The 20,362-nt window shown below is 43.7% G+C and overlaps 1 protein-coding gene across 2 annotated transcripts in view; it reads left to right on the plus strand.

The window, feature by feature from the left end:
- Window positions 1–20,362, plus strand: part of Slc20a2 (solute carrier family 20 member 2) — a 104,537-nt gene that overhangs the window by 28,755 nt on the left and 55,420 nt on the right. Inside the window, exon 1 of one of the 2 annotated variants that reach the window (XM_052751815.1) lies at window positions 10,921–11,158. The exons of the other annotated variant lie outside the window; for it this stretch is intronic. The gene's annotated coding sequence lies outside the window, so the exon portion shown is untranslated. Of the gene's footprint in view, window positions 1–10,920; window positions 11,159–20,362 lie in introns of those variants that run through there. 2 annotated transcript variants of the gene reach the window in all.

Here is a 20,362-nt window from a genome sequence, read left to right on the forward strand (position 1 = left end):
GAGAGGTTGTGTGCACAGCATGTGTGGCAAAGGATCTAGGCTGCCAAGCACATTTGGAAGTAGGGAGGAGTGTCCATAAAGCACGCAAAGCCCTGACTACTAAATCATTGCCTATGTCGGCATGCCTCGGAACTGTGCCTCCTTACCCTCACCTCTGGGCCTCTTGTCTGACTTTTTCCGATTTAATAGTCTCTGTTGTCTGTCTGTCTTTTAATGTCTTGAACACATCATGTCTAAAGCAAACTCTTTGAAGCCTGTGCCCCTCAACCCTTTCCTGCTGTCCCCTCCGTCTCTTCTGTTTAATTAACAGTACATTTGTCAAAGGACCAGTAGAGAAAGAGCTTACTCCACATGCACAGGAGCTAGAACGCTCTTGAGATGAAGTTCCTTGTCTCCTGTTTATCTCCATATGACTTCGGACAAGTTAACTACCATCTTGAAATGTCCGTGTCCCCAGCTATGAAAAGGATGTGTGAGAGCAATCCATCTCTCAACATCGGGGAAACCAGTGAGCTCGTACATACTTCGTGCTTAGTGTGACTGCTGATGCTGTGTGCACAGTACATGTTTGCCCTTGGCCACTCCAGAGCCGGAAGTGGTGGTGTCTTCTCTCGTTCCTCCTTGCAAATCACCCAGAGTCACAGTACCTCTGAGTCTACCTCGGGAGTCTCTCCATGCTCTTATCTCTCTAGGGTCTTTCTTAAACGGTGTCCACTGTTGAAAGAACTTCAGAGTCCCCCGCCACCACATGCTCATTTTGGGCACATGCCTGTGTCTCCTGCCTTAACCTTCTAGTCACCTATGAAAGGTTAGTAATATGGCTAACTGTTCCCCTTCCCTTGCTGTGTTCAGGAACCTGTACACCAACACATGCCATCCCAAGTTCCTCTCCCTTCAGTCTGCTTTCGCACTGTTACTATCTACTTTAAAACAAGTTCTAATGCCACTATCCTGTGTAGATAGTTGTATTGATTCTAGCTGCTTATGGGTTTCACCCCGACACGTACTAGAATTATATGGGAAGTTTTTAAGTGTTGACACTCAGGCCCCAACCCAGAACAGTTCACCAATACTAATATATAACCAGCATCAGTATTCTGCCTTAAGGTTTCCCAGGAGATTTTAATGTGTATCCCGAGTGGAGAGCCTCAGAGCCACATAATAGACTGGCTTGTTAGCCAGGTATGTGTACACCACAGCAGTCTTGCATGATGACCCTAATATACCTCTTCTCCCATTCCTATTCCATCTTCTATTCCCAGACCACACTGTCTCCTGCCTCAGCCTTTACCTGTGTTGATACCTCTTCTAGAACAATTTTTACTTTTTCCTCTAAGTGGACATTTGTGATTCAGGAATTTCTTCACACTCCAGAAGACTTGCATCCCTTTCTTTGGCTCTGTATTAATAATTATTTATAGATCTCTTTCCCAGAATACCCTGAAGTCCTAGAAGATACGATCCTGTTGATTTTATTCCCCTAGTGGCTATATAAATAAGCACGAACAAGCAGCATTCTGCCTGCAGTGGGGGAGGGTTAGAAAAACGTATGGCGGTGGGAAATGGAAGTAGCTACGGCCCTGAGTTGGCTAGGAAGCGTAGCAAGCTTGTGGTCTTCTGTGGGTTTTTGTACTTCTACAAAAAGGAAAGACCAGGGCGCTTAAGACCGCTCAGCAGGTGAGAATGTTAGGGGCCCCTGTGCCAGCCTTATGACCTGAGGTTGACCTCCACAACTAGCTCCTAGTTGTCCTCTGAGCACACACACACACACACACACACCACACACACACACACACACACACACACACACACACACACACACACACACACACATGCAATAATAAAAATATTTTAATCAGGAAGGATCAAAGTATGAAGTTTGACCATCTGGGACTAAAAAGTTAAGACCAGCTCTTACAATGTCCCAAGCGTTGTGTGCGTGTATTCGTGAATCTAAAAGCAGAGTCATGCTTCTGAGACTCTCCAGGGGGTTCTGTGATCAGGAGTCAGCATGAGGCTAGGGCCAGCTGTTTCTCTGGCTCGGCAGATTGTTCCAGTTTAGTTACTGAGACATTCAAATATAGAGACTCCTGCAGATGTGTGTTCGTAATTGTGAGCTCATGCTGGCCTTTATGCTGTAGCTGCTGACTAGCCTTTCTCTCGGCTGTCTTAAATGCCCTTTTTTCTATATATTCTAAAGACTAGGAAATGGGATTTTGTTCTCCCCCCCCCCGCCCCCACTGCCCAGGATTACTTTAAGTCGATTTTGAAAGAAACTGCCTTATTTTGTAAATCATCTCAGAAAGACTCTTGAGTATCGGCGTGGGGTGCCTGGAGTTGTTCTTGCCCTTTATCTTCATTCTTTGTCACGAACACTGAACCACCACAAAGTACTTAGGAGAGACAGTAGCGTTTCAGAACTGATGCGTCAGTGAGATCTAGTTTGTGACCTCCACACCCACAGCCCTGCTGGCGCCCAACAGCAAGTAGAGATGCCATCTAAGTAGCTGCTTATTCCTATAATCATCATGAATAAGGACAGGATTTGTCTTTTTAAAAGTCAAAATAATGGTTGGCATGTGTGAATGTTCCTCTTGCGTTCCCATCTATCATTTAAAAAGAGATGGTTTTCAGCTTTAAAGGAATCTGACTTTTTTAAAGAGCTCCTTTTTTTTTTTCCAGTGCAGTTCACATTGAAAAGTTCTCAACTGAGGAAATCAAAAGGGATAATTTTCAGTCATTGTCCAAGAACTTTCTGATGGTAGAATCAGAGAACTGGGAAATATGTCCTCTCCTGGCAATTTGAGGAAGATGATGTCAAAGAAAGATTGAAACCAACTCTTACAATGAAAGCATTAAGGTCTAAATTAGATAATTGTCTATTATTTTGTAGTATACAGCAACCAAGCCTGTCCCAGGCCTCTTTGTCCACTATTCCTGAGAACCAGTGCCTGTGGAAGAATCCATTCTGTGTTTATGACAACCACCTCTTGGATTATTATAATCACTGAGTTATTATGGTTCTTAGAGCTAAGTTGCTTATCCTTCTGACTCTGGGTTTTTATTGTTTTGTTTTTGTTTCTTGTTCTTGCTTTAAGAAATGAGAGGCCACCGGGGTACTTTTGAAATGAAGTACTTCATGTCTGAGGATACACTCATGTACATTGCTGGCATTAGCCATCTGTTGGATTATAGCCAGATATAACTAGAACATTCCATCTCCATGTTTCACGTTGATTTTAAACTGCCTTCCCTCTACTTCTCAGGTTATCTGGTTGGAAACAGATCATATCTGATCATGGCAAAAAGAAGGGAAAAATTAGGAAAGAAGGGAAAAATTAGAAATTAAATGCTTAGGTAGGCATCGTGGCACACTCCTTTAATCCTAGCAATAGTCAGAGGCAGGTGGATCTCTGTGAGTTTCAGGCCAGCCTGGTCTACAGACTGAGTTCCAGGATAGCCAGGGCTACATAGTGAGACCCTGTTTCAAAAAAAAAATTGCAAATACAAAAAGGTCTAAGATGTAACTCAGTGGTAGAACATTTGTGTAGCAGTGATGGGGTGGCCTTAGATTCAGTCCGCATTACCAGAAAGAGTAAGGAAGAAGAGATGGGATAATTAGTGTCTAGCATTAATGTACCAAAATATTTGGGAACTCAGAGGTTTGTTGTCTGGTTCTTAAGTTTCCCTGTAGTTAGATGAGATAAACTGAGAAATAGACCCATGATTAGCAGTCTAGCTAAAATTCAGATTCGTATCCAACAGAAAATAAGCAATAAAGTCTGATTTGTGATCAGTAAAGTTTACTTTTGCAGTGTTTGTGTAAAGAAGCTTCTAAGCAAATAAGTGATACAAATATGATTGCAAGAAAACAGTATTTGTTTCAGCATAGTGGGATAGGGATAGTTTCAAGTACTTTTAGCAGATTTTTTTTTAGTAGAACTTGGTAACTAACTTTAGTATATTCATCTTCAAAACAAAGATTGATTCAGGTAATGATACTGCATTCAAAATTATTTTCAGGGCAGGGGAATAAAGTATTTTCAGGACTGGGGATGTAGTGTGGTGGTAGGGCACTTAACTAGCATGCATGATATCCTAGATTTAATTTCCAGAACTATATTCTCTCTCTCTCTCTCTCTCTCTCTCTCTCTCTCTCTCTCTCTCTCTCTCTCTCTCCCTCCCTCCCTCTCTCCCTCCCTCCTTCCCCCTCTCCTTCCCTCCTTCCCTCTCCCCCCCACAGAGTAATGTTAGTTAGAAGCTGTATCTACTCCAAGTAAAATTAGTCTGAAACTACTAAGCCTTTGTTAATCTACTTTTTGAATGACTGTGACTTTAAATCTAATGTCTGACTTTGCTTCTGGATCTTAAGTTATAGTCCATTTAAGATATCTTGTTTTACATTAGCTTAAACAACACTAAATTATAGAACTACGATTGCACTAAATAAGCCTTTGTTTGTTTTTCCATTCATTAATGCTCCTTCTTTGAAGCTGGTGGCCATGCTGTGTCGGTGTGGCAGTGTCAAGCACAGCAACTTGTACTATCAAGTACAGAATTATTGCCTTGAAGAGAAAGGAGGAAGCCACCCGTCTGAGAATAGAACAGGCACAGCCATGTTTCTCCTAACTGAAGCTGGTGTTGGGAAATAGGAAAACATATTTGAGCCTTGTACTCAAATATAAATAATCTGAGTGCAAGAAAAAGGAGAAGAAGGAAACATTCAAGTGTATTTAGCACATTCTACTCCAAGGTAGTGTTCTGATCAAATTGTGTCAACGCGAGGCTGGAGAGATGGCCTAAGTGGTTAAGTGCTGCTTTCTCAGGGGACCCAGGGTCCATTCCTGGCATCGTTATATGGAGGCTCACAACGCCCTGTGATTCCAGTTCCAGGGATCTAATGCCTCTGTGGACTCCTGCACATATGTGGTTCACATACATACCCTTAGTCGCACACATATACACATACTCATAAAATAAATATTTTTTTTAAAATCATGTCTATACATCTAGATCCATGTACCTCTCTATCTATTTAGGACTGGAGATGTAACTCAGTGATAGAACCTTTGCCTACCATGTACAAGGCCCTGGGTTCCCTCCTAGATACTACACACACACACACACACACACACACACACACAGAGAGAGAGAGAGAGAGAGAGAGAGAGAGAGAGAGAGAGAGAGAGAGAGAGAGAGAGAGAGTCGATCTAGCTGTAGTCCGTATGTTCATCTGTTGCCTCTCTACCTCATTGTGCATGTGTAAGCATGTATTTAACAAAATGCTTATGCCAGGCTCTCTTTACATGCATGCTTTACAGAGACAGCTCATTTCACCTTCATAATCACACTGTAGGCGTCTCTAATTATTATCCTCATTTAGAGACGAAGAGACTGAAGCACTTGCCATAGACCCTGTCCTCTCATTGGCTACTCCATGGCGTAGATTTGGAGAACTCCAGTAACTTACCAGAGGTCGAAATAGCATTAGTTGGAAGGGCTGAAACCTGAGCCCAGGCTGTCACTGCTCCCTCTCTGTTGTCTCTCTGTCTGCTTCTAGCTTCTGCATAATGTTCCTTATTATTTTGCTGCAAAAACTTGATCTATTTGTAGAAGCCTCAATTCAAATATCATTTCCTCCAAAATGCCTTTTCTAATTAACATACTTGGAAGCTTCTTTTCTTACATTCCTGTAGGAGTTAATTCTTACCCATTGGGGTGCTTCCTCCTTTATATGGTAAAAGTTTATGTACACTGCCCTGACTCAGATTATACGATTCTTTTCTTCTCCTCCCCCCTCCCACAAGACAGTTTTTCTCTGTGTAGTCCTGGCCATCCTGGAACTTACTCTGTAGACCAGGCTGGCCTCCAACTCAGAGATCCACCTGCCTCTGCTGGGATTAAAGGCATGGGCCACCACCAACGGCAATTACATGATTCTTAAAGGCAAAAATTGTCATGGGCATCTTGCTGTTCATATGCTTCTTGAAAATTCTACAAAGTTTCAAAGTAGCAAGAATCAATGGCTTAAAAATGTTCAGTGCATGACTCTCTGTGGTATAAATGTCCCAACTGAATTCTAGTATACTTTTAAAAAATTATCAGACTATAGTTGCACACACCTTTGATCCCAGCACTCTGGAAGCAGAGGCAGGCCAATCTCTGAGTTTGAGGCCAGTCTGGTCTACACAGTGAGTTCCAGGTCAGCCAGGGCTACACAAAGAAACCCTGTCTTAAAAAACAAAAACAAACAAATAAACAAAAAAGAACCAAACTTTAAAAAATTAACCTCTATATGAACATATTTCATTGTATACACATATGAAATTCTCAAGGAATTGAAAAAAATTAAATATGAAATATATAGGTATTATAATGAAAATATTTTCACTGCATACATTTTTGTAGGGAAAAGAGAGACTGGATAAAACTTTTCATCAATTGCTTTAAAAAGTTTTTTTTTGTTGTTTGTTTGTTTTTGAAACAGAGTTTCTCTGTAGCTTTGGTGCCTGTCCTGGATCTTGTTCTGTAGATCAGGCTGGCCTCGAACTCACAGAGATCCACCTGGCTCTGCCTCCCGAGTGCTAGGATTAAAGGCGTGCGCCGCCCAGCCTATAAAAAGCTTTAAGAGCCGGGCGGTGGTGGCGCACGCCTTTAATCCCAGCACTCGGGAGGCAGAGGCAGGCGGATCTCTGTGAGTTCGAGGCCAGCCTGGTCTACAGAGCGAGATCCAGGAAAGGCGCAAAGCTACACGGAGAAACCCTGTCTCGAAAAACCAAAAAAAAAAAAAAGCTTTAAGAACAACTGATGAAATAAGTGTTCAAGTACCAGCAGTTATGATGCTGCCTTCACTCTCAAAGACCCAGTGCAAATCACATCACAGCCTTAACGATGAAGTCGGTATTTATCAGAGGTTGCTTTTTTTTTAAACTGTCTTGAATTCCTTAGTTTTTTACATCCCTTTTTTTTAACTGACAGAAAATGAATGGTGAAGAAAGTCTGTTTAATCTTTTAGAGTTCTGTGTTTGTGTGTATATAAATGATACTCTTAACTCATTGCCAAAGTGTTCTATGGATAAAACTAAGATGATCATTTGGAAGGCTAGGATAGAAATATATGTGTTAATGAGTTTTGCTGCAAGATGAGACACTTAATACACTGGTTCTGGTGGCAAGTACTGGTGATTCCACCTCTTGGGAGGCTAAAACACCAGGATTGTGAGTTCGAGGCCAGCCTGGACTAAAGAGTGGTATGACATCTCAAAAACAAGGCTCTGGGTACTGTTTGCTAGGGTCCTGGTGGCCAAGTCAGCATGGGAAGGGACTGCCCAGTGGTGAGGCTGGAGTGAGCAGAGACACCATGACAACAGTCTGCTGCTTGGTGTCCCAGTGCGTTGTCTAGCCAGGATCCCAGATCCGCATTCCACCCGAGGCTGGGCACGCGGGTGATATAATAGAGGGAAATTAAAGAGGTTATTGCAGTGACAGGGTTTAAAGAGCGTTTGCACACCCCAGGTTTCCTCGGAATGCTTAGCAATCACTTGAAATTCTTTTCAACTTTTCCTATTGTGCAGCTTGGAGCTTGAGAGGTGGAGCGTTTGATCTTCACTCATTAAGTTCCCAGTTGATCTTTCCCGGGTGTTCCATTGATGTGACATAGGCAGGACACCACAGCCCCTTATTGAAAGCACCTGGGGACCAGTGTGCAGTCATCTCAGGGAGCTCTCAACTGTCCTTTGATGTCAGCGTTATTGTCACCATTTAACTTGTGAGGATGCAGACACAGAGGTCAGCTAAGTCCCTGCGTTCACACAGCCCAGAAGTGGCACCTTACTCACATTTTAATCCAGAGCTTCCATCCAGTGAATTTCTTCCCTATCTAATGGGTTGGTACTTTTTTTTTTTCCTTAAGCATTCACTTTGTTAAGGCTTTGGATGATTTGTATAATCCTCTGAAAATCTGGGAACCATGATAAAAGCCCTGAAAACTTCCCCTGTTCTACCACTTTCAATATTTAGACCAGATGGAAAGAGTTCAAAATCAAAACCTCGTCACTTTGTCTAGATATCACTTTTAGATATTTTGGAATATTTCATCTTTTCACAATCTATGACTCATTGAGGGCTCCAAAATACAATACAGCGTGTACATTTATTCTGGATCTTAAATTTTAAATTTCATCAGAGAAATGATCTTGGTTTAAGAACTGGCCTGTGTTGTGTCCTTTGTGTGTTCCTGGCTCCCTGCAACATCACAGGATGCTAAAATGTGAACTCCCTGATCGTCTAGATTTTGTCTTCTATCCCTGTCCCCACAGAGCACCAGAATCGGCACCCACCAACATTGCCCCACAGTTTTGTAACCGAATACCACACCTAGGAAAAAGCCCCTTCTTTTGGCTTATTTCATTTTTTAACCCTTTCTCAGTGGTCCCCTGTGTCTGCTGCATGTCTATTCCTTGGTTTTCCTCAGCCTTCACTCTCTCCCTCAGTACCACCAGGCTAGCCTTAGTGCTCTTCACTCTTTGGGGTCACAGACCCCTTTTTCATAAAATTACAGCAAAGAAAGTTAGCACTCCAGAAAAGTACACAACAAACACAGGACATTTTGTTTATTTTAGAGGTTCAGAATTCAAAACCGTTAGTCTTTGAATCCTTGAGGACAGATGCAGCCCAGGAAGTTCTATGAATATGAAGATGATGCGTATGGCTCAATACAAAATTGTGAACTCATTTAAAATATGAGTTTTTTTATGAAAAAATTTACCTTGATTGCACAATCTCTAGCATGAGCTTGGTAGATAACAATGTTGTACTTCAGTGTCAAGGGTTCAGTACGCCTATTCTAGACCTACAGGAAACACACAGATTTCTCACTAATGAAGAGGAAGCATATGAGTCTAAAGTGAATTAGAGGGTGATGCACTGTTTTCTTCAGAGGTTTGGTTGGTTTTTGGGGAGAGGATTGTTTGTTTGTTTGTCAGGCTGGCTTCGAATTCACAGAGACCCACCTGCCTCTGCCTCCCAGGTGCTGGAATCAGAGGCGTGCTCCACCACCGCCCAGGAGGTTCTTGTGTTTTCTAACAGGCGTGGTTGCTGTTAAGGGAGACAACAGACTCACTGTATGTGACATAAAAGGAACCAGAAAATTTCGAAGTCTTTCTTGATTCAAATAGACCTTACAATGCCATCTGTGTCTTCTACAGTGCAGAATCCGATGTGTAGGTCAATTCAGCTTTTTTAAATTTTTTTTTTTTACTAGATTAGAGCAGAAAAAAATTTTTTTGCTAAGAGATCTTGCTACTGAACACAGGCATTTTTTAATAATAGTAATTTTGTCAAAATTAGCCTCACAGTGTCCTCTTTTGGCATTGAAAATTCTAGAGTAAGTTTGCTGAGAAGAATCGTATTACAGAGGTTAGCCCTCTGGTTAGTAGAACGTATTTTCTTTCATTATGGGATGGCATTGTCCACCTCTAGGAGCTTTGGATGAAATGGCCTAGAGCACACACCAGCTGCCGTTACGGAGGGCTAGATGTGTCCTCCCTGCCCAGCCTAGGTTGGGTGCAGGGATAGAATGTCAGGTACGCAGCCAGCAATTTTTATAAACAACATGAGGAAGGTTATATTAGCAGTTAGCAGTTTATGCCAATGAAAGCTAACCATTGGCAGCCTGGGCATGCCTGTCACAGATGGGCTGTGCTCTTTAAGAGTCTGGTTGTGTTTTGATGATCCATGCTATAGCCATAATGCTATAGAGCAGCAGTTCTCAACCCATGGATTGCGACCCCTTCGGGGATCACATAATAGATATCCTGTGTATCAGATATTTACATTACAGTTCATAACAGTAGCAAAATGACAGTAATGAAGTAGCAACGAAATAATTTTATGGTTGGCAGTCACCAGAACATGAGGAACTGTATTAAAGGGTCATAGCATTAGGAAGGTTGAGAACCATCGTTATACAGAAGCCTCTAAACTAGACCTGGGTTTGGAGTGTTGAGTACAATAAATCCCCTGAAGTCTAAGCTAACATGGCTTTTTTTTTTTTAATTAGGAAAACAATAGGTCTCAAAAGATATGTGGGATTTTAGGCGTGTTGTTAATATGGAGTCGGATCATAGAGGGTTTTGGAGGAAGGTGATGTAATCCAGTTGCCTTCCAGGCAGTTACTTTGTATCTGTCGGAAGGGGAAGTGAGTTACTTTGTATCTGTTGGAAGGGAAGGTGACTGGAGGTTTGATTGATGAAGTATCAATTCAGAGCAAAGTATGCCATGGGAACTGAAATGCCTGAAGCTAACCAGTCTGAATCATCCATGGTAAACGCTACACAGTCTATGCCTTTGTTCTAAGTTGTAGTTGGTAAGAGCATTTGTGTTTTATTTTAAACAATGCATTGTGTTGTACTTTTCTTTCAAATATTGGTTGTGTTCTTGGCGTCTAGAACTGTTTGCTTGGGTTTCGGTGTGCTTAGAAAACGATCATTTGTTCCAGCAGAGGACACTTTTTCTAGTTGTAGCCAGGCACACGGTGACATGCACTTTCGGAGGTGTTTGCTCTCAGTTGTGGGTTTTGTTTTGTAAGTGACCATGTGTCCTCATAGTACCTCCTTGGGAAGTACAGAAGAAAAGCAGAAAGCAAGTGGGTAATCCCACTAGATGTCCCAGGAGGAGCGGGCAACGCTGCCACCTTGTTCCTAAGCTGTGTGCTCCGAATGTGCTTGAACTCCCATCGCTTGCCTGTTATGGAAAAGACCTTATTACTCTTTCTCTGTCCGTACTTGCAGAACCGACTTCAAGTCAGTAGTAGCCAACTGAATTCAATAATTAGCGTAATCATGATGCTGTGCATTGTTCAGCAGGGCACACCCCTTGGCCAGAGTCCCATTAAAGAGGACACCAGTGTTGTCCTAGTGAATAAATCCCGGCCCACATGATGCAAACCAGCCTGTTCCTGCCTGCTGCTCGGCTGCAGTTAATTTTAGCCAGCGTTTGTTCTATGAGTTGTAAAACTGTACCCAAGTAGGAGTTAGTGAGCTGAACTGTGACTTGTGGGCCTAATGCGATAGGTATCTATTTTAGAGTTCAGATTGTGTTTATGACCGAGAGAGAAGACTTCTGAAGAACTGTGGTCAGATTTCCTTTCAAACTACTCGTGAGTACTCTGGGAACTTTTAACATTTCTCTTTGTTCTTTGTACCTTAAATCTTCCTCAAGTGACTGTCATGGTAATTTTATATGCCTCGGGAACTCTAGTGTGAATGCTCAACTGGTCAGTCGGTGGCAGGACAGTGGCACAGCGTTTTCTTTACATGTGGACTGCTGTGAGCACCCTGACTGAAGCAGCTTTTCCTGGAGAGAGCATTTGATTCTCACTTATTTTTACTTCTTTTAATTGTGGATTAGCCCTTATTTTGAATGTTAAAATGTTAGATTGGTAGAAATGGTTTCTGTACACAGAAATGTCACAGTGTGTTTCTTCTAAGCTTTCTTTTCTCTGGTAGTAACTGTTGGGGGAAACATGTTAAAAGTTAATTCCTGTTATACCCCTCTCAAGTGGATATGACTATCAAGTGTTGCCTTGCCAAATGTATAGATGGAAAGCATCTTTTTAAAGGAAAAGCTTATGTTTAAAAATAGACCTTTCTACTCCTAAGGAAAATAACTATGAAAAACTCATTTAGGAAGTTTGAGAGCAGTGCTTCTCAACCTTCTAACACCGCGACCCTTTGACACAGTCCCTGGTGCTGTGGCGACCCCCCAACCATAAAATTATTTTCCTTGCTACTTCATAACTGTAATTTTGCTACTGTTATGAATTGTAATGTAAATATTTTTGGAGCTAGGGATTTGTCAAAGGGGTTGCGACCCACAGGTTGAGAACCACTGTTTTAGAGGGTGCTTTAAAGCATGTTCTGGTTGACTTGGTTATCAATAGTATCTAAAGCTCTCCATTTGGTCAGTCCCAACTTAAGTCTAGACTAAAGCAAATGGAGGATTCAGTGTTCCTTTCAATTAAACCCAAGTCACCTTGCCTGCTTTGACTATGTTTACACTTAAAGAAGAATGACTTCAAGTCAAGCAACTTGTGACTGTTTCTGTCACAGAACCAGAAAAACATTTCCCTCTGGGTTCACATGTAAATGACACCCGCTTTAGGAATGTGACTTTTTTTTTAATGAAACATTTGTGCTCCCACGTCTCCGTCTATAAGCAAAGAGGGAGACAAACCCAGGATTAACTGAGAATGTCATTTTCCCAGTTCGCAAAGCGTTACTTCAAGGTTTCTTTGTTGTTCTGTGTTGTCTGATTTTCAACACAAATGACAGAAGGTGTCAACAATGAAGGGAAATGTTTCAGCGGTGCATTTGTAGGAAAAGAATGTAAGAATTGAAAATAGCACTGAATTCCCAGGCTATTTTTAGATAGAAACATTTTTTGAAGCTTAGCTTTCAGGGCAAGAGAGAAATCTGTAATTATAATAGAAAAGTCACTAATGTCATCTTGAGCAGAATGGGCTCTGTTCCGGCAGATGCTTCATGATGCACGTGTCATCACAAGAACGCTCCAGCCCTTGACCTTACATTTGCCCTTCCCAAGAAGCCACTGGGACCCCTGCGAAGTGTTTATAATGGTGTCCTCTAGTTGTGCGAGTTTTCAAGCTAAAATTAATTTGATCGTTGTAGTTTTTAATCCTGCCCCAAAGAAAAGCTGATTAGTATTTATCCATTTTTAATGTACCATAAAGAGGTTTATCTGTTAGTGGGAAGCATGTGTTCTGGGGTAAATTGTTAAAATGCTCATAGACACTTCCAGAGCATGCATTGGTGATTTCTGTGTGATGAGAGTGCTCTAGGTTCTTCAACGTGGGATTGTGCACATTGCAGTACTGGGTCTCGGGTGGTGGCTGGTTCTATGATTCTTTTCAGTACTTGGTGTATCCCCTGGGTCCCATGAAGGGGTACTTGTCAGAGATCTCTCCCTCATGAGTGGAAGCTGTATTGATTAGTTGTGACTTTGAATGATCACAGTGAGCTCAACTCTGGTCACAAATGGGAGGTCGCAGAGGTTCAAGTGGGCCTCCATACTACGGAAGAGCCCCACTTGAACCTCCATGCGTTGCTGCCTATCCACTCCAGGTCTGCCCACAGTTCCTGTGGGAGCTGCTCTCACTAGCCTCCTGCCGGCTTACCTTCTTCTCCCTTGCTCTAAATCTTGCTGCAGAGATTTTGCTGAGACCGCCGCTGAGGCAGTGGGTTGACTCTGCAGTTCCTTTAATTACAGAGTATCTAGCCTTCAGCTTTGAGAAGCTTAGCGGGCAGCCTTTTGTCTGGCTCCCCTCCAGTCACGTGCTCTCTGTTTGTGTAGCTGGTTGGTTGGCTCCTGTGGGGTTGGGAACAGAATCCAGTGCCTCAAATACTCCCAAGCACTCACCCTCTGAGTTGCTTCTCCAGACCCCACACAAGGGCTTAAATCAAGCAGTAGCTTGTCTGCATGGATATAGGCACCTGCATTCTGTAACCGGTTGTCTTTGCTCAGTGATTACATCCCTGGAAGATTCTCTTTGAAAAGGCAATTTGGCAGAAAAACTGTTTGTGGTGTACCTAGTTTCAGCTATGTTATCTAAAATGAAAGAGGACCAAGCGAGTGGAGCCCTCAGTTGGGCCTGCGTTGACTGCAGCCAATAGCCGACTGCCGGGAAGAATGCTGATGTTTCTGGGAAGTACTGGCGCTGCTGTTGTGTGCTAAGCACCTCCACAGCACATACAATGCACAAAGAGAGCACAGTCCTGAGAGCCCACGTGCTAACCCTCAGCGGCGCCAAAAACGGGGGCCCTGACATGCAGTAAACAAATGGGCGAAAAGACAATACGAAAAGAGAGAAGTGGGAAATGAGAGCATGGGGTGTATGGAGAGCACAGTAGCGTTCGGTTTCTCTGGGCATTTGCAGCATAGGATGGGGCCCGGCTTTTGTGTCCTGGTGCAGCTTTGCCCTAGGCGGCGGCTGGGGATAAGTAAGGCAGCCCGGAGTCCAGTTGTCCACTGCCAGTCCTAATCACTGCCACCAAAGGAGGCACTGAAGTTTCACCTCACCTGAAGCTATTGTTGGGTGGTGGCCTCAGATCTAGTCTGACGAGTGAAAAGCGGTCTCCTCTGTTAAGCTGTTTAGACTTGGAAACCTGACCTTGACTTCCAGGTTATACTTTTCTCTCCTCGATGTCACCTGGGCCCGTTCTGCCCTAGAACGCTGGGTCATCTGTCTGGTGTCTCAGAAGATAAGCATTCTGAAGGTCTGTGAAACCCTCCTGCGGCCCACAGAGAGTCAGAAACACATGACAAAGGATGCTAACAGGGCAGCCTTGGATACAAAAGGCTGATGAATGTGCACTGGATTGGGTCTGAGTCATTCACTTCTCTGCACCAGCCCTAGCAGGTCTCTGACTCGGTTCTGGGTCTTGTTTACGGCTCTGTGTCAGAAAGAAACTTGGAGACATTTAACCAAGAACCTCAGGAGAACAGAAAAAAGAATCAAGGGTTGGAAATGATAGCTACAATAAGAGGTTAGAGGACTTCTAGTATTTAGACTGGAAGGGAGAAAAACGCCCGGGGACTATTACATTTTTGTACCGTACATAAGTGCACTGATCCAAAGGATAACGAAGAAGAGCTGGTGTCTGCTGCCCTTTGGAATGTAAAGTTCAGGTACAGCGATGCCACAGTGTGGCTGCGACCTGTCAACTCCAGTGCTGCCTGGGAACCTGTGTGGAACACAGGTTCTCAGACCCACCCAGACCTATCGATCCGGAAGTGGTGGGGAAGACGGGTTCTCAGGCCCACCAGACCTGTCGATCCGGAAGTGGTGGGGAACACAGGTTCTCAGGCCCACCAGACCTATCGATCCGGAAGTGGTGCGGAAGACGGGTTCTCAGGCCCACCAGACCTGTCGATCCGGAAGTGGTGGGGAACACAGGTTCTCAGACCCACCCAGACCTATCGATCCGGAAGTGGTGGGGAACACAGGTTCTCAGACCCACCCAGACCTATCGATCCGGAAGTGGTGCGGAACACAGGTTCTCAGGCCCACCAGACCTGTCGATCCGGAAGTGGTGCGGAAGACGGGTTCTCAGGCCCACCAGACCTATCGATCCGGAAGTGGTGGGGAACACAGGTTCTCAGGCCCACCAGACCTATCGATCCGGAAGTGGTGAGGCTAGAGTCCAGGGCTCTGTTTTAACAACCCTCTGAAGCAATTCTGATGTCTACTGCATGAGCTATTAGGAAGAAAAGTACCACAGAAAACGGGAACAAGGATACTGAAAAATGTAAAGTTTTCTCCCTGGAGTCACATAAACCTGGATTTATATTTATCTGCAATTTTTTAAGTATTGTCTCTGAAGTCAGGAGATAAATGACCTCTGAAAGTCCTTTCTAACCCTGACTTGGCTCTGGATTGCTTTTGGTCATTAATATTTAACCTGGGAAATACTGCATTGATTTTTCTGAATTCAGTAATTAAGTCAGTGCCTATCTTTGTTTTTTGTTTGTTTGGGGTCTTGGTTTCTGTACTAGAAATGGAACCCAGGGCTTCACACCATGCTAAAAGCAAGTGCTCTTCCACTGACGTGTCCTCACCATGATAGTACCGGGTTGTTGTTGTTGTTGTTTTAAAGATTTTATTTGTGTGTGTGTGTGTGTGTGTGTGTGTGTGTGTGTGTGTGTGAATGTATGTCACATCTATGCAGGTGCCCATGGAGTCTAGAAGAGGGTATCAGATCCCCCAGAGCTGGAGTTACAAGTAGGTTTGAGCAGCCTGATGTGGGTGCTGGGAACAGAACTCAGGTTCTCTGGAAGAGCAGCAAGTGTAGCTGCTGATCCATCTCTGCAGTTCCAGGCACCAGTTTTAACTGAGGATACAAAGAAATAAGACGAGAGAGGTGATACATGCTATCAGATGTGCTGTAGTGGGTGGTGGTGCTAAATAGATTTTTCCTCTCCCAGTCGTCCTCGTCAGAGCCACCTGAATGCTAGCCCATGGTCGCCACGTCACACACTGCCAACTAGATCAGTCACTGTCATGAACCCTGTCAGAAGAGAGGTGCCTGTGGGCAAAGTGTGACTTGAGCTATTCTCCCAGCTTTTACCTCCACCGGAAGAGAAAAGTTGGTGGGTAGTATGCTGTGGGGAGTCCGTCAGCAGACGCAGATGGCCCCACAGAAAGACGTGAGGAGGACACACGCCCAGTAGGACGCACTGTGCCTCTCCCCTGGAGGCACAGGCTAGGGACTAGCTTCAGCTTGACCCCGCTTTGTGTAGAAAATAACCCAGTGGTGTACATAGGAGCCACTCAGAGTTGACGTGTCCAAAGCCACCTCGGCTCCTCTGCCCTCCTGAAATTCGCGAGTTCTGTAGACTCAAGCAAATACCGATTTGTACCCTGCCCAAGTCAGTTATTGTCTCCTAACAGTCCCCTGCGCTGCTCCCCTGACTTTTTTTTAATAGGTCATGTAATGCATCTTAATTTAGTGATTTCTTTGCCCCTTCTTACATCCCCCTTTGCAGTTTTTGCTTGAGGGAATTGTCTTTGGTTGAAAGCAAACTTTTGAGATCGTCTGTTACACCTTGCCTTTAGTACAGAGCTTTTTGTGATTCTAATGAAGACGGGGCTCTGTGAGGGCATGCTTTTTCAGTTCTGTTTTAAAAGTATCAGATGAGCAACCCCGCTGTAGCCAAAAGAACATCCCCTCCCTTAGCCGGGGAGCTGTGGCCTTCGTATTTTAGCACTTGAGAGAGGATAGGCAGAATCTTTGGCTTCTATATATATAATTAATCACATGTTTTCAGAACATTACAATGTCCTTAAAGTGAAAAGGATAGATAAAGACATTTTCATTCTACTTTTCCCTGTGAAGGGACATAGTGGGATAGAGGCGGGGAGTGTGTATATTGATACACTTACTCTGGTTTGGGCTCTTGTTATAGTTGGAAAAGCCTCAGACATCAAGCTGCAAACGTGGTTTGGTTTGGTTTGGTTCATCTGTGTCCGTTTCAGAATGTATGGAGCCCTGGGAACACAGTGGCTGCGCACTAAGAGGTAGTTCACCAATCCAGCAGTCAGAAAGAACTGGTTTCTAGCACCCTGAGTGAGTCCTAATAGGCTCCTTAAAACCCACGACATCTCAATAACTGCACACCCAATAGGTAAAAACCATCCAGTGTGTCATTATGCTCTGAATGACCAAAGTCGAAGGGCTGTTATTGACCCAGGGAGCAGCTCACAGTACAGTATATGATTACCAAGTGTATCCCCAGGTCTGGTCCAGTCATGCCCGTCTCCCTCAAAACAAGGCTATTTTCATTTCTGTACAAAGAGAAGTTACTAAATAGCCTTCTCTTTTTTAGTATTTCTTTCTTGGAAAAATAAAGTTGTTTCAAAAACCAGTTTAAAGCCAGTCCGTGTATGTGCCATTAAAAATAGAAGTAGCTGTGTGGTTTGAATAAACCCCATCTTCTTAGAGTTGTTCACGAAAGGACTTAAACTTGAAGAAAGAGGCGTGGAGAAAAGCTTCCTGGACTGGGTTTCTCTGTGTGGCCCTGGCTGTCCTAGAGCTCCTCTGTAGACCAGCCTGGCCTTGAACTCAGAGATCTACCTGCCTCTGCCTCCCAAATTCTGGGATTAAAGGTGTGCGCCACCATGCCCAGGGGGAGAAAGCTTTTTACTCATTATTAGAAAACGTAAGGATTACCTATTAATTAAATAGAATACTGCAAAAACAATAAAGTAATGATTAATCGATAATAATACCCAATAGTGTGAAACCATATAGCATGTGAAATAATTATGTTCTGTGTATAGTGAGTAAAACTAGCAAGGTACAAAATGCCGTGTATTTATGACCCTGTTCCTGTAAAGGTGACTCCTGACAGTACTCCTCACTGACCCGCTGACCTTTTATTTTTCAGGTCATGTACATGCATCTCAATTTAGTGATGCCTTTGCCCTTCCTCACATCCTGCTTTACAGGTTTTTTTTTCCCTTGAAGGAATTGTCTTAGATTGAAAACACAGACTTTTGAGATTATCTGTGATACTTTGCTTTTAGTACAACCAAAACTTTTCATGATTAGAATGAAAAAAGGCTCTGTGAGGGCATGTCCAAAATGTATTGGGGAAAGCTTCTTGGTTAGGGATGGGAGCTTGTATCCACTTGCCTCTCTTAGCACAGGGGAGCCTCTGGCTGGCTGGACCCTCTGCAGGCCCTGTGCATGCTGCCACAGTCTCTGTGAGTTCACATGGGCATCAGTCCTGTTGTGTCTAGAAAACACTTCTGTATATTTATATGGAAAAAGGATGCTGTGTACCAAATATAAGCAGTTATTATCTCTAGTCAATGTTTTAATTGAAAATAATGTTTTTCACACAATATATTCTGATCACAGTTTCCCCTCCCCACCTCCTCCCAGATCCTCCCTACCTCCCCATTCACCTAGGCCCATGCCTTCTTTCTCTCTTTCTTTTTAGAAAATAAAGTTTTTTATTTTAAAAAAAGAAAGAAAAAAAACATAAACACATGTGAGTGCGCATGCATACACGCGCGCGTGCGCGCGCGCACACACACACACACAAACCCATTAAAAACAAAAAATAGGAAACAATAACATACAGGCAAAACTAGTAAGAGTTTTTACATGTCTAAACAAAGCACAATGAGACAAAATCTACAAAAATACCACTGAGTTCTTTTTGTTTTGGGCTTTTACATTGGGTCATAGGGCCTGCCCTTACACGTGGTTTATATACCCAGTACGACATCCCATGTAGGATCGCATGTTCCAAGGTCTCTCACTCTCTGCGCATTGTCCAGTTGTGGGTCTCTGTGTTAGTTCCCACCTACTGCTGGAGGAAGCTTCTGTGCTGATTGTGAGTGAGACACTGATCTATGGGTACAGCAGAATGTCATTAGGAGTCGTTTAATTGCTGTATCACTTTAGCAGAACAATAGTATTTGGTTTTCCTCTAGGTCCATGGCCTATCTAGTCTTGATTCTTGGCCACCTGAGCAGTGTCAGGCATGGGTTCCAGTTCATGAGGTGGGCCTTACATCGCAGCAGAGAGTGGTTGGTTACCCCCGCAACATCGGGGCCACTGTTGCACCAGCACATCATGCAGTCAGGTCTCTGTTGTACACGGAGGAGTGTGTAGCTGGGTTAGTGTCCACCTTTCTCCTCTGGTGGTGTGCAGAGTACTTTCTAGTACCATGAGCGTAGTCAGTAGTAGAGTGGGGGGAGGTTCTAGTTAGGCACCAACTTAACTTCTCTGTGTTCAACGAGATCTCTAAGTGTCGTCTCCAGCAGTCGGGCCTGACCATCAGTTTGTGGGGAGCAACCAGTAACCTTGGCAATAGCCTGAGTTGTTTGGCAGTTTCCATGGCATCTCTTTGGCCAACAACTTTCTGGCATTGGAGGTTTCACTTGGGGGAGAGATAATCTAGTTGGGGCTTTGTCTCCCCTGTAATCTGGTGACTCCATGTACGTTTTCTTCATATATGAGTATATTTTAAGAAGCTTCTCTTTCCATATGACCCCCCAATGGCCCTTAGAGCTAACTGTCTCTCCCTGTGTTCCCTCATTTAATGCCTCTCTTCCGTGTTTAATTCCCCTGCTTCAGGCCCCTCCCCCCGTCTTTCCCTAACTATATACTCTATTTACCCTTCCTTGGATGATCCCCTCCATCTTTCCCTAACTATGTACTCTATTTACCCTTCCTTGGATGATCCCCATCCCCCAGTCCTTTACTCTATACCTAACCTCTGTGGTTATACAGATTGTAGCATGTCTGGACAACTTTTGATTGTTTGATTTGAGTTGGCAGTGGCCTCTTAGGACCTTATGTAAGTAGTGCCTCATCCAGCTGACAAAGCCAGTCCACGGAACGAAACTTTAATGATGGTTGGAAACATTTTTCGTTGTTTTCTCTTCTATAAATACATGTATTTCCATAATGGAAAATTTGACCTACTTAAAAATTTATATTTGAGGTTATAATTTAATTACAGTATTTCTCTGTGAGTTTCCCTTCCTCCAAGTCCTCCCATATCCCCTTCCTCCCTCTCCTTCAAATTCTCAACCTACTTTTTAAGGCAGACTTGAGATGCTGACCCCTGGGAAGAGGCCTACCCGGCGCTAATGGGTCTGTGACAGTGACTGATGGAGTGTAGTCCTGCTGCTTCTGCAACACGAGGGGTAATTAGCAGGAGTCCAAACTCACTGCTGCTGTGGGTATTATGTGAACGCAGGCCCATCTCACATGGACCAGGGTGTCACATTCAGTAACATTTGGAGAGCAAAAGAAAGAAGGTGGGA

Source organism: Peromyscus californicus, unplaced genomic scaffold, assembly GCF_007827085.1.
Source record: "Peromyscus californicus insignis strain IS unplaced genomic scaffold, ASM782708v3 Scaffold_23__1_contigs__length_62951481, whole genome shotgun sequence".
Classification (NCBI taxonomy): domain Eukaryota; kingdom Metazoa; phylum Chordata; class Mammalia; order Rodentia; family Cricetidae; genus Peromyscus; species Peromyscus californicus.